At 39.2% G+C, this 17,363-nt stretch overlaps 1 non-coding gene and 1 pseudogene across 1 annotated transcript; both read left to right on the forward strand.

The window, feature by feature from the left end:
* Positions 1-8,709: 8,709 nt before the first annotated feature.
* LOC149776040 (U1 spliceosomal RNA) lies at positions 8,710-8,872 on the forward strand. Its single transcript, XR_016416396.1, has one exon. It is a non-coding gene; the product is annotated as a U1 spliceosomal RNA (small nuclear RNA).
* Positions 8,873-15,497: 6,625 nt separating this feature from the next.
* LOC149776041 (U1 spliceosomal RNA) lies at positions 15,498-15,631 on the forward strand (annotated as a pseudogene).
* Positions 15,632-17,363: the final 1,732 nt, after the last annotated feature.

Genomic DNA, 17,363 nt, shown 5'->3' on the forward strand with positions numbered 1-17,363 from the left:
CACGGTCGTTGTGCCATTTTACCCCACAAGCAATTTAACATCACTTTGGCAAACGATCGCCTGCCTTCGTTTTTTTCGATGTGGTCTAAAGAGATGCCTTCTTGTTCGTAGGATTTCTCTTTGAATTGTATTTGGTCTTCGTGAGTGTGACACCAGGAAGGATAGCCGCTGGCTTCTTGTTTCAGTTTCAAAAAGGCATCCACGTAGTCGGCGAAAATGCCTTTCTGAGTAGGGTCACCCTTGTGGTACTGTTGTGTCTTGGGAAAGTGGCAAATTTCGTACACTTCTAACAGTTGGTATCCCATGTCCAGAGCTTTGAACAATTCCACGCTGACCCAGGTTCCCGTCAAGGCACGTTCTTCCTGGCTGTGATGGCAAGGTTGGTCCTGGTTGCACGTTTCGGCACAAGTACGGCACAAGGGAAACATCAGTTTGCCTTGACAATGGTGAGGTAAGACGGGATGGTATAGGTTCGTGGGAGGCAAAACTTTGCACTTGATCAAGCCTTCGTATTGTCGAATGTTTTTCAGGTCGATGTGTTCCGTCAGCAATTGCGGGTACCCTACAGGAAAGCGACAATATTTGCACACGTAGGGATACAACGAACACACGTCCAAGTATTTGATTTCTTCTCCTTTCTCTTCGTCGGCTTGGTACAGCAGACAGGTGGCATTGGTCCTTCCTCCGTACAAACTATCCCTCGGGTCCAGCGGGTCCATGAACTGGTAACTTTCCACGAGGCGTTTAAACTCGGGATCGGTTTTCATACGGTGATCGTACTCGTGTTCCCACATTTCCACCACTTGGTATCCTTGCTGTTCTAACTTTAGGCGTCGCTTACAAGTGTCCTGGTACAGGTCTTCCATGGTCCGTTGTAAAAACTGATTTTTAGTGTCACGGTCAGGGTAGCAGACGGGACATCCGTGAAATAAGCAACCGTTAAACTCGTACACGATCTTGGGGTTTTCTAAGTCCCAGCCATCGACCGAATACGTTCCGATGGTCTTTTCGCCTCCTCCGTTGCGGGCATGCTGAATCCACTTGTCTTCCTTGTCGCACAAGTAATGTAACCAACGTAGGGCTTTGACCGAGTATTGACGTTTGACATAGTGGGTTGTTTGAGGACTGATGACAGCCACGGTGTTTTCAGGCATGAATCGTTGGCGGTACACTAAGGAACACGCTTTGGCAATGGTGCAAGCTTCTTTCAAAGGATCGACCCCTCCGTGTTCCATGAACAGTTCTCGAAATTTTCCACAGCAACGTCGTAAAATGTCCACGTCGGAACGACAATACTTTAACATTTCTTCCTGAAAGTCGAAGGGGTCAGAGGCATGAGCCTGGTACCAAGCGTAGAAATCTTCTCGTTGTTCGGTACGCATGTTGTCGGGGTCGTAATAGTGAGCCTCAGGCAAATGGGGTAGAACGGCATGTTGATTGGCTTCCGTATTGAAAAAGTGTGGAAAGTACCCTTTAGCCATTTCTGTCATTCCAAACGTTTTAGGCATTCGGCTCAAAGGCATGGCCAAATAGCTCATCGAATCTTTAAACTGTACTTGTCCCACTTGCATGAAAATGATTTTGGCTCCATTCAAAATCACTTTAGGACGTTCGGTGCCTTGTTCCGTATAGTATCTGAGAAGAAACTGTCCATCGTATCCGGAGAAATTGTGAGCCATCACCGTGGCATGACGATGACAATCTCCGTAACGTTCGATGTCCTCTTGGTTCCACGTCTTGTCGATGGGGTCTAAGACCCATTGGGCAAAATCGGCTAACGTGTTTGGTCCCCGAAAGATTTTTTCACGTCCTCCAGGAATCTTGCTGCAGTGAGGGCAATGACTGAAGATAGGTTCTTGAATGCACTTCTCGCACGCTCGATGAGCCACGCAGAAATTAGGGATGTGAATGCCAGTCTCTTGCATGCATTCGAAATCGAAAAAGATGAAATTGCCTTTCTTCTTGTGACCGTCCTCTTTCTCTGGTGGGGGGTTGGTATTTTTGCACGTAACATTCGTGTTCCAAGTCCACGATGTGGTGACAAATGTGACATTTTTTCTTTCCTCGACATACGTGTGCCTTGGCATTGTTGGTAAGTATGCCTTGTCCACACGTAGGGCACAATCTCAGGAGTTGACAAGCACATTTCTTCTGTGAACCTTGTGTTTTCAAATGTTGTTGGTAACAGGTAGGACTGACAAACGTGCGCAAACAAGTCGAAGAAGGCACTGGTTCTTCGCTCAGACAGGGTGGAGAGGCCAAACATCCTGGGCATTTCATTCCACAATGCTTGTGTTGCTCTCGATTGTTATAACCATAGTCACATTTCTCACAATAATAACCGTATCCAAGGAATCCAGTGATACTGGTAATGGTATCGAAATGATCATCGTGATGATAGACATGAATGTATTTTCCGTCCTTAGAATCTTGGCCTCGAAACAACAGAGTTCCACGCATTTCTTGAGGGTGCACTTTCAAGGTGTAGCGTGGAGCTAGGGCATCTTGCAATTTTTGCATCTCAGGAATGCCACAGGGTGTGTCTTTGGACAGTCCGGCTTGTTGCAACAGGAGTTCTGCTTCATTTCGTTGTTTGGCTCGGTCGGATTGTTGAATAGTTTTCCAGGTTCTTTTCCATTCTACCGTGTCGTTCTTGTTGGCATAGGTTCGTCCCACCACGATGGCACGGGCTAAACACATTTGGTCTTGAGGGTTGTTAATTCGGACGAGACTCTTTTTGGTGTTGCGAAGGTCGTCCACCAATAACATCTTTTTGCGTCCTGTCCCTTGAGGAAGAGAGACGTGGGCCATTTTCAGTGTGGCTTTACCATCGGTGATGTCAAACTGGTCATTAGATTGTTGTACGTGTTGAATCTTGTCCATGATTTTGGAAGGGGTTAGTTCTGCAGGTCTGCTAAACTCGATCCAAACAGGGGATTTCAAACCGTCGTGATCTATGGATAGTGTCAAGCGATCGTCTTCTTTGGGTTGACATTGTCGCTTGAGTGCGGTGAGCAAAGAATCCCACATCTCAGTGATAAACCCTTCTGCTTTCTCCAAGGGTACGTCGGCCTTGAAATCTTTAAACTTCACCGTGTAGGTGTAAGCCGTGGTTCTAAATTTTCTAGAGGAGCGCTTTTCCGTCTCTCGAATGGAATAGTATTTTTCAGGGTTCACTAAGGGTGGTGAACTTGGTTTAGAGGTTTCAAATTCTGGTTCACTCATGTCCTCTTCAAAATCACTGGCATGAATTTGTGCCAAGATTTCAGCCCTGGTACGAGGCGATAGATCACGTTTCTGCCTCTTACTTTCTTCTTCTTCTTTCTTCTCGAATGAATGGGATCGTTTCATCTTGAGTGCAAAACGTCAAATGACTCAAGTTTAAACACCATAGACTAATTTATAGTCTTGGCAAACCAGCGTATATAAAAAGGGTGTGTGTCTTGTCCTTTCACTATTCATTTCACTCTCAAGCCGAGCACAACGATGGAAGAGACTACCCAGATGGAACGTTTCGTCAGAGCTTTGCGAGGGGTCATTAGAAAATTCTCTTCAGACCAGCCTACGGACTACTCTCCTTCCTTTCGAGATAAAAGTCAAGATACTTGTTATATCTGTCAGAAGAAAGGGCATTGGTCTTCAGAGTGTCCAGACCGTCAAAAAAGAAAAAAAACAGGGACTAAAAAAGACAAAAGTCAAGATACCTGTTATTATTGTAAAGAAAAAGGACATTGGTCTCCAGATTACCCAAAAAAAGAAACAAGAGGAGTCAGAAGAAAAGAAGGATTCTTCAGAAGAAGAGAGGGATTCTTCGGAAGAAGAGAGGGATTCTTCAGAGGAAGAAGAGGAAGAAAGAAGACAATTCCATTTAAAAGAGGCAAAGAAACAGGAGAAGAAAAGAAGAAGGGAAGAAAATGAGGAAAAAACGGTGAAGAAATTCAAAAAACAGAGAGGCTAAACAAGGGGAAAGAAGAAGTCAATGAACTTTTAATTAAAGTGTTCTGTGGTGAATTGTGAATTGGATTGTAAAAAATGGATAAAAGAATACATGAATGATATAAGGTAAGTGTCTTTGAGTTTTGATTTTGAAATAAGAAGCTAAACTCAAGCACTCATACACAGACACGTACTATAAGGGTAAAATGGGTGGGGTTTATTTTTGAGTTATTGGCAAATTGAAATTGTATTTCTTTTCGAGAAATGTGGGTGGCCCTGAAAAGGGCCTTTTTATTTTGGTGTAGGGGTGAGTTTAACCAATCAACTTTAACTGCCTTAAGCCTTTGCCACGGCCAAGGCCTACTTCTGATGATTGGGTTGAAATCACTAAGGGTGGTACGACAGGCTTAGTCACAGGGTTGGCGTGTTTAGCTCGGGAAGGTCGTATTCTCTTCGGTCGTGATAAAGAAGTTTGATACATTTGTTTCAGACTTCTTAACTCCGCTAAAATGTCCAACAGTACCGTAGCCGTTTGATTTTCACCCTCTTGTTTCTTTGCTGCTACTTCTTCTTGCTGTTGTTGCTGTTGTTTTTTTCTTACCTCTTCTTGTTGCTGTTGCTGTTGCTGTAGGAGAAAAGCTTGTTCCGCTTCCTTTTGTCGTTGCATAAATTTCTCCAATTCTTCTTTCTGTCTCTGTCTAAAATTCTCCACTTGCGGTAATGAAGAATGAGACGAAGGTTCCGGAACAAATTCTTGCGAGGTAAGAAAATCCACAAAATCCCAATGTACCTCTTCTGAAAGTAAGTCCGGGTTCCCTTGGGCAGTTTCCCCTGCTGGTGCACCCCAATGGATCGTTTTCTGAGTTTCCGTCATGTTGAATCACTGTCGCATAGATTGACTGCACACAAGCGCTAGCGAATCTATATAGACCAACTGACGTCACAGACTACTCTCTTCGGATTGGATGCGGGCTGACTGAATTTTGTAACGCGTGTTTGGATTGGTGAATGAACTCAATCCGTTTCAATCCTGCCTCTACCTATAAATAAGCGCAGTTCAGTGCATTGATTCACTTGTTCTCGTCGCTTCAAGATGTGGACCGATGTGCAATCTTCTACGCTTGTGTCTTCCATGATGTTCCGGACGGACATACCCATGTATGTCCGATCCAAGTGGACCGTTGTCCACAGGACAAACACCAGTCTGTGGATACGTAGGATCTACGTAGAAAGACAAGGATGCCTGAAAAGAGTGCTGATTTACGGACCAACAGTGAGACGTAGTCTAAGGACAAGAAGAAGACCAATGCGGTGCCCTTTATGTTAATGAATACATTAACATAAACCCAAAGGCCCTTTTCAGGGCCAGCCATATTTCTCGAAAAGAGATAGCCTTTCCATTGCCTACCCCTTTTTTAAAAAAAAAAAATTTAAAAAAAAAATCCCATGTTCAATTTCCCTTGACGCTATAAAGTCCCACCCTGTTTAAATTCCTTTGACGCTAAACCGTCCCACGATTTTTCTCCATGTTAATTTCCCTTGACGCTAATCTGACCCACGATTTTTCTCCATGTTAAATTTCCCTTGACGCTAATCTGTCCCAGGGGTCTCTGTAATGCTAATTCCCATTGACGCTAATGTATCCCACTTAACTACTCATATGCAGAGGAGCTGAGAGAAAAAATTGTGTGATCAGGAGTTATCTGTCAGCCAGCTTAAAATGAGATGGGGATAAATGTTAAAAGAATTAATTAAGAAAACATCCACATAGAAATAAAACATTTTCCTTGCATACTGATACAATGATGCATTGTGACAATATTGTAGCCATCGCCATTGTTGAGAGACTAGGAGGAAAAGATGGATACAACCTACTTATGACCAGTGTGAAGTCTTCACTTCCATTCTTATTCTTAAATGGCGTTTCCAGTTATGCTCACGGCTTTTGATAGAACACTGCGAATCAAGTCACTTTCACAGACAATGAAACCGGTTCTATTCAGTACCCCCACAATGATAGCATCGTTAGCTTTGGATTAGACACTGCTCGAGAGACTGACTATAGAGACGCATCGAAATGTATTAGACCGGGGGCGATACTAAGCATTATAATGATAAAAATGTCCACTGCAGAGACAAGTGCATACAGTAATCCAGTCTGTCATCTCAGGAGAGGATGCTTCGAGGATTAAGCAAGATGAGACAAAAGACGAACAGAAAGCATCCAAAATATAGGAAAGGTACATGGGGAAATAGCCACTGATAATGAATTGGGCCATATTGTAAGAACAGTTGGTCCAACACATCGAAGAAAGAGAATGTGATTAAGTTTTGACCCCATTCTAAGAAATGTATATCACAAGGAGAATCCAGAGGTGCAGCAAGAGATGTTAGATTCAGCCAGAGAAGAGACATGAACATTTATGATTCACGGATATGCAGCAAGAGAGGGTCTATTGGGTGTGACACTTAGTGATTGTCTAAGCTCTTCTGTGAATACTTGCCAGTCAGTCTTTAAGCCAGATAGGACCAAATCATCCACCAATAAATCAGTTGATGTGAAACGAGCTCTTCTCGAGTTCATAAAGAAAATATTTGATACTAGAGCTACAAGTTAGCAAAAGAGAGATCTGCCAGACTTAGATGAGTTCATCCTAACATATTTCAAGGCTGTTTCACATAACATAAAGGAATACACGGTAGCTTCATTTGTAGAATTTGCCGGTGTGAAGTTCAAGACGTCAGGTTCGACTGGAGACCAGTACGTAGAGTACATATTAAAGGCAATTCTACAAAAGCTGAAAAGACACCTCGCAAATTTATGTCACGTTATTATATGTGAGAAATATACGCCTTCACTCCAGATACACTCAAGTCACATATAAGGAGAGAAAAAAAAAACATAAAAACGGGATTCTAAAAGAGAAATATCTATCTTACATCTGAAGGAAGAAAAAGAGGTGATCAATCAAAACAAAATTCACAAGCCCTTGTTTTTGGGAACATCAACTGGCAAGAAACTGGTACGTTCCTATTTAGGCAATCACATTGATCAGCTTCTTCTTAATATGACCTTGGATATAGATACTGAAACTCTGCTGACAGCATGTCATTGCTAAGAGGTCTCCTGCACATGTTGTCCTTTCTTGACACCAGCCTACAAGAACTCATAATTTTTACCTTGTCTCAAATTTATTGCAACACAAATTAGGGCCGGATTAGGTCAGGGGTAGATGGGGTGGGATGGGTTCCAAAATTTCAAAAAGAGCCCTGACTTTCCTCGAAAGGGCACCAAAGCAAAAGTCTACGTGTCTATTTACTCAAAGTGTGCATACTACCCAGTAAGAATAAAACGATGACACAATTTCAAGTGCCTCTGTGTGTGTGTGTGTGTGTTTATGGAGGTAGCCTGAGTGTTTATGGGGGTAGCCTGAGGTGGCCCTGCAAACAGTTATTTACAGTAAATGTTACATATACTGGAAGTGATATTGCAAGAAATCTCATGTAATGTATGATCTCATTCCTTGGTCAACATAAACGTCATTTTCACTTCTTATATATATATATATATATATATATATATATATATATATATATATATATATATATATATATATATATATATGTGTGTGTGTGTGTGTGTGTGTGTGTGTGTGTGTGTGTGTGTGTGCGTGTGTGTGTGTGTGTGTGTGCGCGCGCGCTCGCGCGTACGTGTGTAATGAGTCCAACTAGAGTCTGATTTGGATTTCAAATGTACGAAATTTACTGTTAATGTACCTTTTGACAATTCTTTTAATTTACATATAATCAAAAGGAAAATAAATATCAAGTTCGCCCATGAGATTTTCACTTCAGTCTGCAATAGATGTTAATCGTATGTGGTACAAAAGTATTCCAGTATAAAAGTCATATGTAAAAATGGTGGCATAGCAAATGTTTTTTAGTTGTTATTTTCACAAATTCATGTGTATACCATCTTAGAATTTCTAAAATTATTATGTGATTTGTTTTTCTTCTTTTAAAATATACATTCATTGAAACGAAAAAAAGATGCAGGTGTCTCATTCTTTGAAGCCGACAAATTACAATATGGGATGTAACAATATTTGTGTTCATAAAACCATTTAAAATTTTCATATGTGACTGGAAGAAAGAAAAAACCATGCAGTAATAAGCCTGTACAGTAGACTAAAATGCATATCAAACGACACACGTTATTATGTCACAAACACCTGCATCGAATTGCATGTTTGGTCATTCTGTCGGCTAATAACCGGGTGCATACAGTAGTTTAAACCCGCCTGGAGGAACTCGTCAGGCTCACATAGTCATGGGCTTGGAATGTTGATAGCAGAGGGCCATTCAACTGGGGTGTCATTATTACCATGGATAGAAACTATCCAAATTTTGGGGGCCTGTCCTATGAGTATGAACGAGTTTGGGCTGATTTGTATGCGTACTAACAATGTAAGGGAAGTTATCGCGGAACGCTTAGTATGTAAGATACTATAAATAGTAACATAAGAACTATTAGCACTGTGCGAGGTCAGTTTGATATAATTTTTGTTAACTGCGTAGTATTTGATACTATTACCAAGTATGGTCTCTATGTAAATATATATTTGTAATTATATATTCTTTTATAGCAATTGTTGTTGTTAGGTCAGTTTTTATAGTTAAGTGAATAATAGAAGTTTGCGTGGAGGAAAGAGAATACAGCTATCCTTGACTAACTTTATAAACTATATAGTTGGACTTAAAGTATACCAAATCATACTTACCTGGTTCAGGAGATACCGTGATCAGCAAGGCGGTTCTCCCAGGGTGAGGCCTTTCCATTGCACTTCGGTCGGGCTGACCCCTGCGATCACCCCAAATGTGGGTGACTCGGGGACGTAATTTATTAGTGTGGGGTCTGCGTTCGCGCTAACCCTTATAAAAACCAAAAGAAAAACGTGTCTTGTTAGCGTACCTTACAATCATCTCAGAAGGGATACAAGCAATATGTATCCTGCACTTGTCTGAGCCAAGCAACTAGCACTTGAATAATAGCTTTACTAAACTTACGAATACGCCATCATTGCGGAAACGCAAAAATATACCTTTTCTTCTCCAAATCCCATATTATGTTTTAGAACGTAGCAAAATCTGATATACTGCAACTATTACTGATCATCCTGAACACAGCGATTAAATAAACAGAAACATCACTTTTCTATGGACCTCTCAATTCAAACTCCTCTATGATGGTTGAAACATCACTCATTTACAATATAAAACATGTGCACTATGTATACAATGCATAAAAAATATACTCTATGATGAGTAATCAGCAAAATGGAAGTAATTTGGAAGGTATTGGATTGGTTTGCAATGAAGATCTTTCAACCCCAATTTAGGCCTTAACAAAATTGCCCATACATTGTATGTACTTAAATTTTATCAAAAAGTGTATAACTATTTTTTAAAAATATCATGACAAAAATAACCCCATTCACTTTTGGTCAAGTAACTACTAACATTTGTTAAATCAACGACAACTACAAGAATTACTTTTTTGAACCCAAAATAAAATGATAGGACTTTTATTTCCCCAACATTTGGGAAAATGTACACAATCAATTCTTAGAGGTGTGTTTTAAAACTATACATGACATCTTACAAGTTAACTACAATACATTTTTGAAAAAGATTTTTAAATCTAAGTTGTGCACTTTCTGAGGTGATGCTGAAACCACTGACCATTTATTTTCCAAATGTAGATTAGTATTCCCTTTACATCTCATAATTAAATTGTTGAAGAAAAAAAATCCTTCAGGAAACTATTTCAATGAACTCTCCTCAAATTCAGTCACATCCTGAATGAGGCCTCATTCCCATAATTGAATTTGAGGACTTGGGCCTTTTATTATGTGCTGAATATAAATATGCTATAAGGATTAAACGTATACAAGCATATTATTAAAAAGAAGTGCTAACCAGTAACACCTCTTTCTCTTTCTTTCTCTCCTGTTTAAAATGTAGACTCAGAGCTGACTTTTATAGACTCAACCTAGTCCACTCATCAAGAAATGGTGTCTAGCTGGGTTATTCTGTAACACCTGTAATCACCTACACTTTTTTAAGCTCTGATTGAGTAACATATATGACAACCAGCTGTCAAACACATTATATACCCATCTGTATGAACCATAATGAATTGTGTTAAGTGGGTATTCTACTTGTGTGTATATGTTGTATGTATATGTATGTATATATATATATGTGTGTGTGTGTTTGTGTGTGTGCATGTGTGTGTGTATCTATGTTCGCGGAGAAGGTATCAAATACCTAGCTAGACTTGTTATTGACATCCGTGTACACTGGCTTCCGTTATACTTCTCAGATGACATCATTTGAGAAGTACTCAAGGAATTTGGAACTATTCTAAGTATCGATAAAGAAAGTACCATGATCGGTCAAAACACCAAAGCCGAAAACGGGACTAGAATTGTGAAACTAGAAACAACAGAACTAGAGTCACGACGCATCCCACATGTAATCTCATTAGGGACTTGCGGGATGCTGTTAACAATGAAAGGGCGCCCCCCTTGTGTCTAAAATGCCGGGAAACCGGACACTTAAGAAAAGACTGCCCCCAGAGGGGCCCATCTTATGCAACCATAGCAGCCCCTCCGAGACCCAGACCCACACAACCGCCACCACCCAGGGATGCCACCCAGACGGCAGCACCAAAAGACACTACAGACACAGACCTGACAGATAACCCGAACACACCTAAGGCACAGGCCCCAAGTAAACCTACTGCAGCGGAAACTGCCCCACAACAGTCGGCAGACACCCCTAGAACTGATAGGATCCCCACCCCTACCCCAGCTGCAACACTGGAGTCAGGGGACAAAAGGGAATTTGATCTTGAGGACTATCAGTGGCACACTGTGACAAAAAAGCGCGCCAAGCCAAACAGCAGTGGTGGTGAAGAGAGTGACAGAGAAATGGAGTGTGTCGCATACCCCCCCCCCCCCCGAACACAAAATTACCGACCTGGAAACCCACATGGACTATGAAGGAGGAACAACGAAAAAAAAATGACACGAACTATCCAATGGACAATGTATACGGCTCACGGACAATCTGAAACTACAGGTGTTTACCTGGTATTAAGGAACTTTATGTTTTCATGCCCTTGTATGTATAATATGTGCATTTATTCTCGTATACCATTATCTTCTCTTCTCTCTCTCTCCCTATCTCTCTCCTCCAACCTTCACAATATCACACCATTTTTACTTTTCACACCTTTATTGACCTCGTTAAAGATACTCCGTCTAGAGATAATGCAATGGCTTCAAAAATCAACATTCTCACCTTAAATTGCAACGGGCTCCGCATGAATATGCATAGTAAACTACATGAAATCAAATTCTTAGTCAAATCCAATAATATCGACATTTTATTACGCAAGAAACCCATATCGATAATAATTCTTCAGCCAAGGAAATTCAGAAAACACTATGTTGTCATGACGCTATTTGGAGCTTTGGCTCAAACCGATCTTGTGGAGTAACAATACTTAATTACAACACCCATATTGAATTTTCGAAATTCGACACCGACTTTGACGGTAGATTAATTTGCCTAGATCTTGTGTTCCATGGTTTCCCATATCGCATCATTAATGTATACGCACCGACCTCTGACTCCGACAAAAACGAATTCTTTAACACTCTATGCCCGTACTTGACAGGACAACATAACACTATTTTAGCCGGAGATTTTAACTGTGTACTTAACCCAAAACTGGATAGAATCGGCCTCTTAAATCCGTCAAGCAATCTAGCGATTAGAAATCTCAAAGGGTTGATATCCGACTTCCACCTAATCGACACTTTCCGCAAATTATATCCTTCATTAAAAATATACACATGGTACAGATTTACTAATGACCCATCCCTCCCTACACTAGCAAGCAGGATAGACAGATTTTACGCCTCAAACAAAATACAAGAATATATATTAGATACGCAAGTTTTACATTTTTCCCAGTCAGACCACGAAGCGGTTTTTCTATCCTTATCATGTGACTCCTCCATTGCCGGCAAGGGATACTGGAAATGTAACAATTCCCTCCTCAAACACACCATCTTACAAAAACTTATTACCGAACTGTGCAAGAGAGAATTTCTTCACCATGATTTTACCCTAGAATTTTGTGACGATCTAAAACTCAAAATTAAAGAAGAGCTAATTAGATTCTCACGAGAACTCTCAAGACTCAAGCACGCAGAAATAAAACTGTTAAAGAGGGAATATAACTCGCTGAGACACAAATACGATCAGAACAACAGACCAGAATATTTAGAAAAACTACATGAACTATCGATGAGAATGAAGGAAATGCAAACAGAACTTTACTGAGGATCAATCATTAGAAGTAAAGCAAAACTTTTAGATAACAATGAAAAACCTACAAAATTCTTTTTCCAATATGAAAATAAGAGGGGCGAGAAAAAATGCATCAGCGCGATCGAACACGATAACATCTTATACAAAAACAGCTCTGACATACTAAAATGCTTTCACACCTTTTATTCACAGTTATACACAAACGAACCCGTGGACAAAAATTTATTCGACACATTCATTAAAGACTTACCACATTTGACAGAAGACGATAACAAACTAATCACGGGACCTATCACCAAAGACGAGGTGTGGAAATCGATTAACGGCATGGCAAACAATAAATCACCAGGACCAGACGGACTAACTAAAGAGTTTTACACCACCTTTTTTGATATTTTCGGGGAAGCCCTGACCAAACTTTACAACATGATTTTTGATTTGAACACATTACCTGACTCCCAAAAACTCTCTTATGTCACTCTTCTCTGCAAAGACCAAAACAATGCAACAAATATGAAAAACTGGAGACCTATCTCCCTCCTTAACCTCGATTATAAAATCCTCTCCAAAATCATTACAAATCGACTCAGCAAGGTGATGTCAAAAATTATCCATATAGACCAAACTTGCGGAGTCAAAGGCCGATCCATTTTTGACAACGGTCACCTAATTCGAAACATTTGTGACTATATAGAACAAAAAGAATTGTCATGCACTTTCATTTGTCTAGACCAGGAAAAAGCATTCGATAGAGTCAACTATACTTTCATGACGAAAACGTTAGAATCTTTTGGGTTTCATCCAGAATTTATTAAATGGGTCTCTATATTTTATACCGATATATTTTCGTCAGTCATTGTTAATAATCACATATCCCAACCATTCCCAATTCTACGAGGGGTAAGACAAGGTTGTAGTCTCTCCCCCCTGTTATACGTAATAGTGTACGAACCCTTCGCTATCAGAATCCGAGCTGACATAGATATACAAGGCATACAGATACCTGGAACAAAAGAGACCTGTAAGATCTCGCTCTTTGCAGATGACAGCACGGGTTTCTGCTGCACAGACAAATCGATTGAAAAATACCTCTTTTGGGCAAAAACATATGAAAAAACATCAGGCACAAAAATAAATCTCAATAAATCGAACAGAATGTTTATGGGCAAATGGCGAAACCGCAGCGATCACCCTTTCGGCATATCATGGATCTACAACCAAAAAATAGTTGGATTTCTTTTTGGCAATAAGTTAACACATGACGAACACTGGAACAAAAATTTCATTAAATTCCAAAGAACTTTACTCCTTTACAAAAGCAGGAAGCTACCTCTTGTTTCGAAATCAAACATCGTTAACCTCCTAGCATGCAGCAAAATTTGGTACACTGCAACTGTAATAGACTTGTCCAAGCACTATACTACCATGATAAACAGAAATATGTTTACATTCATTTGGAACTCTAAGTTTGAACCCTTAGCAAGAGCCATATGTTATAACCCCTATAAAAAGGGAGGCCTCAACATCCCCCACATAGTATGCAAAATATGAGCCCTGCGAATCCAACATATTCAAAAACTATTGAATGACAATTACCACGCGAAATGGAAACTATTTGCCCGATACTGGATCGGACTACAACTGAGAACCTTTAACCCCACTTTAGGCCTAAATAAATATACACACACGCTGTACGCTCCAACTTTCTATGCACAGTGCATGACCATTTTCAAAGACTTCACTGCAAATAACCCAGGGCTCACCTTTGGCACAATACCTACCAAGATCATATACCAATTAGACCTGAAGAAATTTGTTTTAGAACCAAAGATCAACGGAATATATGACATCGATTTCGGTAGTGTGTGGAGCAATCTACACAATATGTTTATCGACCCAATCACCAGAGATGTGTGCTTTAAAGTCATACACGACATTTTACCCGTTAACTGTAACATGTTCTTAAAACGAATTACACAGACCAAATCATGCACTTTCTGCGGTGAAATTGAAACTACAGACCACTTATTTTTCGAATGCAAATTAATACACCCGTTACAACACCTAGTAATCAAGTGGATTAAGAAACTTTCAAGAAACAGTTTCAACAACTTTTACACTTTCTTGAGATTTAGCCTCATTCCAGTAGGGGCCTCCTTCCCAGAGCCTGAGTTCAAAAACCTTTGTCTCCTGTTAGCAGCCGAGTACAAATACGTAATCTGGTTTAAACGCATTCGATCCTACTATCACAAAGAAACCGTAACTGCAGACTCGATACTCTCCTTCTTTCTCTCCAGACTAAAATGTAGGATAAGAGCCGATTTTCACAGATACAACCTTGTTGAATTCACTGACAAATGGTGCCTAGCAGGCATTTTCTGCAGCCTCCACAATTCCGAATTAATCATTGCCCCTGATAAGTGACACCTGTTTATTCCTCCACAGGCATAACCCCTCTTCCCTGAAAATCTAAATGTTAAACCAAAAGATAACCCGCAACAGTCAGAGCACCACGGCTCACCGCAAACTAAATGATTTCCCCCCCCCCCCGCTACAAATTCTTACAATAGAACATATTTCACATTTGCCCATAAGTTACCATATTTATTTTACTCAAACTACATGGCACTTGCCGACTTATGTGAACCTGTACCCACCTTCATAATGTGTAATACACACCCATATTGAATACAACTTTGCCCCTCATTAACCAATGTTCCTTTACACACATTTGTCACTATGTCGCACCCCCCCACACACAATCTCTCAAGACTCTCATCTCTATTTTTTTATATATACTTAATCATCATACATTGTTGTAAAATATGCGCATTCTTAAAGTTAAACGCAAAATTGTTGTACATCCCATGTCTACAATACTTCATCACTGTCAATTCTAATTCTTTTTATATTATACTTTATTAAACCACACTTTATTTCTCATTTTCTCATGAAATTATACGTCCTACTTTCGCCTTTATGCTTGTAAGCAACAACATTTGACATGATTTTTGTATGTCTACAGATAACGTATAAACAATACTTTCATCACAGAAAAGAAATGTACATCCAATAAGTTTTTGTTATATTGTATGTTGTGAGTGCACGCCTGCACGTGATATTGCAAATACTCAATAAAAATATATGAAAAACAAAAAAAAAGGCGGTTCTCCCAGGGTGAGGCCTTTCCATTGCACTTCGGTCGGGCTGACCCCTGCGATCACCCCAAATGTGGGTGACTCGGGGACATAATTTATTAGTGTGGGGTCTGCGTTCGCGCTAACCCTTATAAAACCAAATGAAAAAAACGTGTCTTGTTAGCGTACCTTACAATGATCTCAAGCAACTAGCACTTGAATAATAGCTTTACTAAACTTACGAATACGCCATCATTGTGGAAACGCAAAAATATACCTTTTCTTCTCTAAATCCCATATTATGTTTTAGAACGTAGCAAAATCTGATATACTGCAACTATTAAATAAACAGAAACATCACTTTTCTATGGACCTCTCAATTCAAACTCCTCCATGATGGTTGAAACATCACTCATTTACAATGTAAAACACGTGCACTATGTATACAATGCATAAAAAATATACTCGATGATGAGTAATCAGCAAAATGGAAGTAATCTGGAAGGTATTGGATTGGTTTGCAATGAAGATCTTTCAACCCCAATTTAGGTCTTAACAAAATTGCCCATACATTGTATGTACTTAAATTTTATCAAAAAGTGTATAACTATTTTTTTAAAATATCATGACAAAAATAACCCCATTCACTTTTGGTCAAGTAACTACTAACATTTATTAAATCAACGACAACTACAAAAATTACTTTTTTGAACCCAAAATAAAATGATAGGACTTTTATTTCCCCAACATTTGGGAAAATGTACACAATCAATTCTTAGAGGTGTGTTTTAAAACTATACATGACATCTTACAAGTTAACTACAATACATTTTTGAAAAAGATTTTTAAATCTAAGTTGTGCACTTTCTGAGGTGATGCTGAAACCACTGACCATTTATTTTCCAAATGTAGATTAGTATTCCCTTTAAATCTCATAATTAAATTGTTGAAGAAAAAAAACCTTCAGGAAACTATTTCAATGCACTCTCCTCAAATTCAGTCACATCCTGAATGAGGCCTCATTCCCATAATTGAATCTGAGGACTTGGGCCTTTTGTTATGTGCTGAATATAAATATGCTATAAGGATTAAACGTATACAAGCATATTATTAAAAAGAAGTGCTAACCAGTAACACCTCTTTCTCTTTCTTTCTCTCCTGTTTAAAATGTAGACTCAGAGCTGACTTTTATAGACTCAACCTAGTCCACTCATCAAGAAATGGTGTCTAGCTGGGTTATTCTGTAACACCTGTAATCACCTACACTTTTTTAAGCTCTGATTGAGTAACATATATGACAACCAGCTGTCAAACACATTATATACCCATCTGTATGAACCATAATGAATTGTGTTAAGTGGGTATTTTACTTGTGTGTATATATATATATATATATATATATATATATATATATATATATATATATATATATATATATATATATATATATATGTGTGTGTGTGTGTGTGTGTGTGTGTGTGTGTGTGTGCATGTGTGTGTGTATCTAGTTTGCATGTGTATAAGAACATCCGTGTCAATTGTATATTTTAACATGTACACAATAACATGTCAATTGTATATTTTAACATGTCCATAATGACATCCGTGTCAATTGTATATTTTAACATGTACATAATGACATCCGTGTCAATTGTATATTTTAACATGGACATAATGACATCCATGTCAATTGTATATTTTAACATGTACACAATAACATCTGTCAATTGTATATTTTAACATGTACATAATGACATCCGTGTCAATTGTATATTTTAACATGTATATAATGACATCCATGTCAATTGTATATTTTAACATGTACATAATGACATCCGTGTCAATTGTATATTTTAACATGTATATAATGACATCCGTGTCAAT

This window comes from Sinohyriopsis cumingii, chromosome 18, assembly GCF_028554795.1.
Source record: "Sinohyriopsis cumingii isolate HCF-2022 chromosome 18, ASM2855479v2, whole genome shotgun sequence".
NCBI lineage: Eukaryota > Metazoa > Mollusca > Bivalvia > Unionida > Unionidae > Sinohyriopsis > Sinohyriopsis cumingii.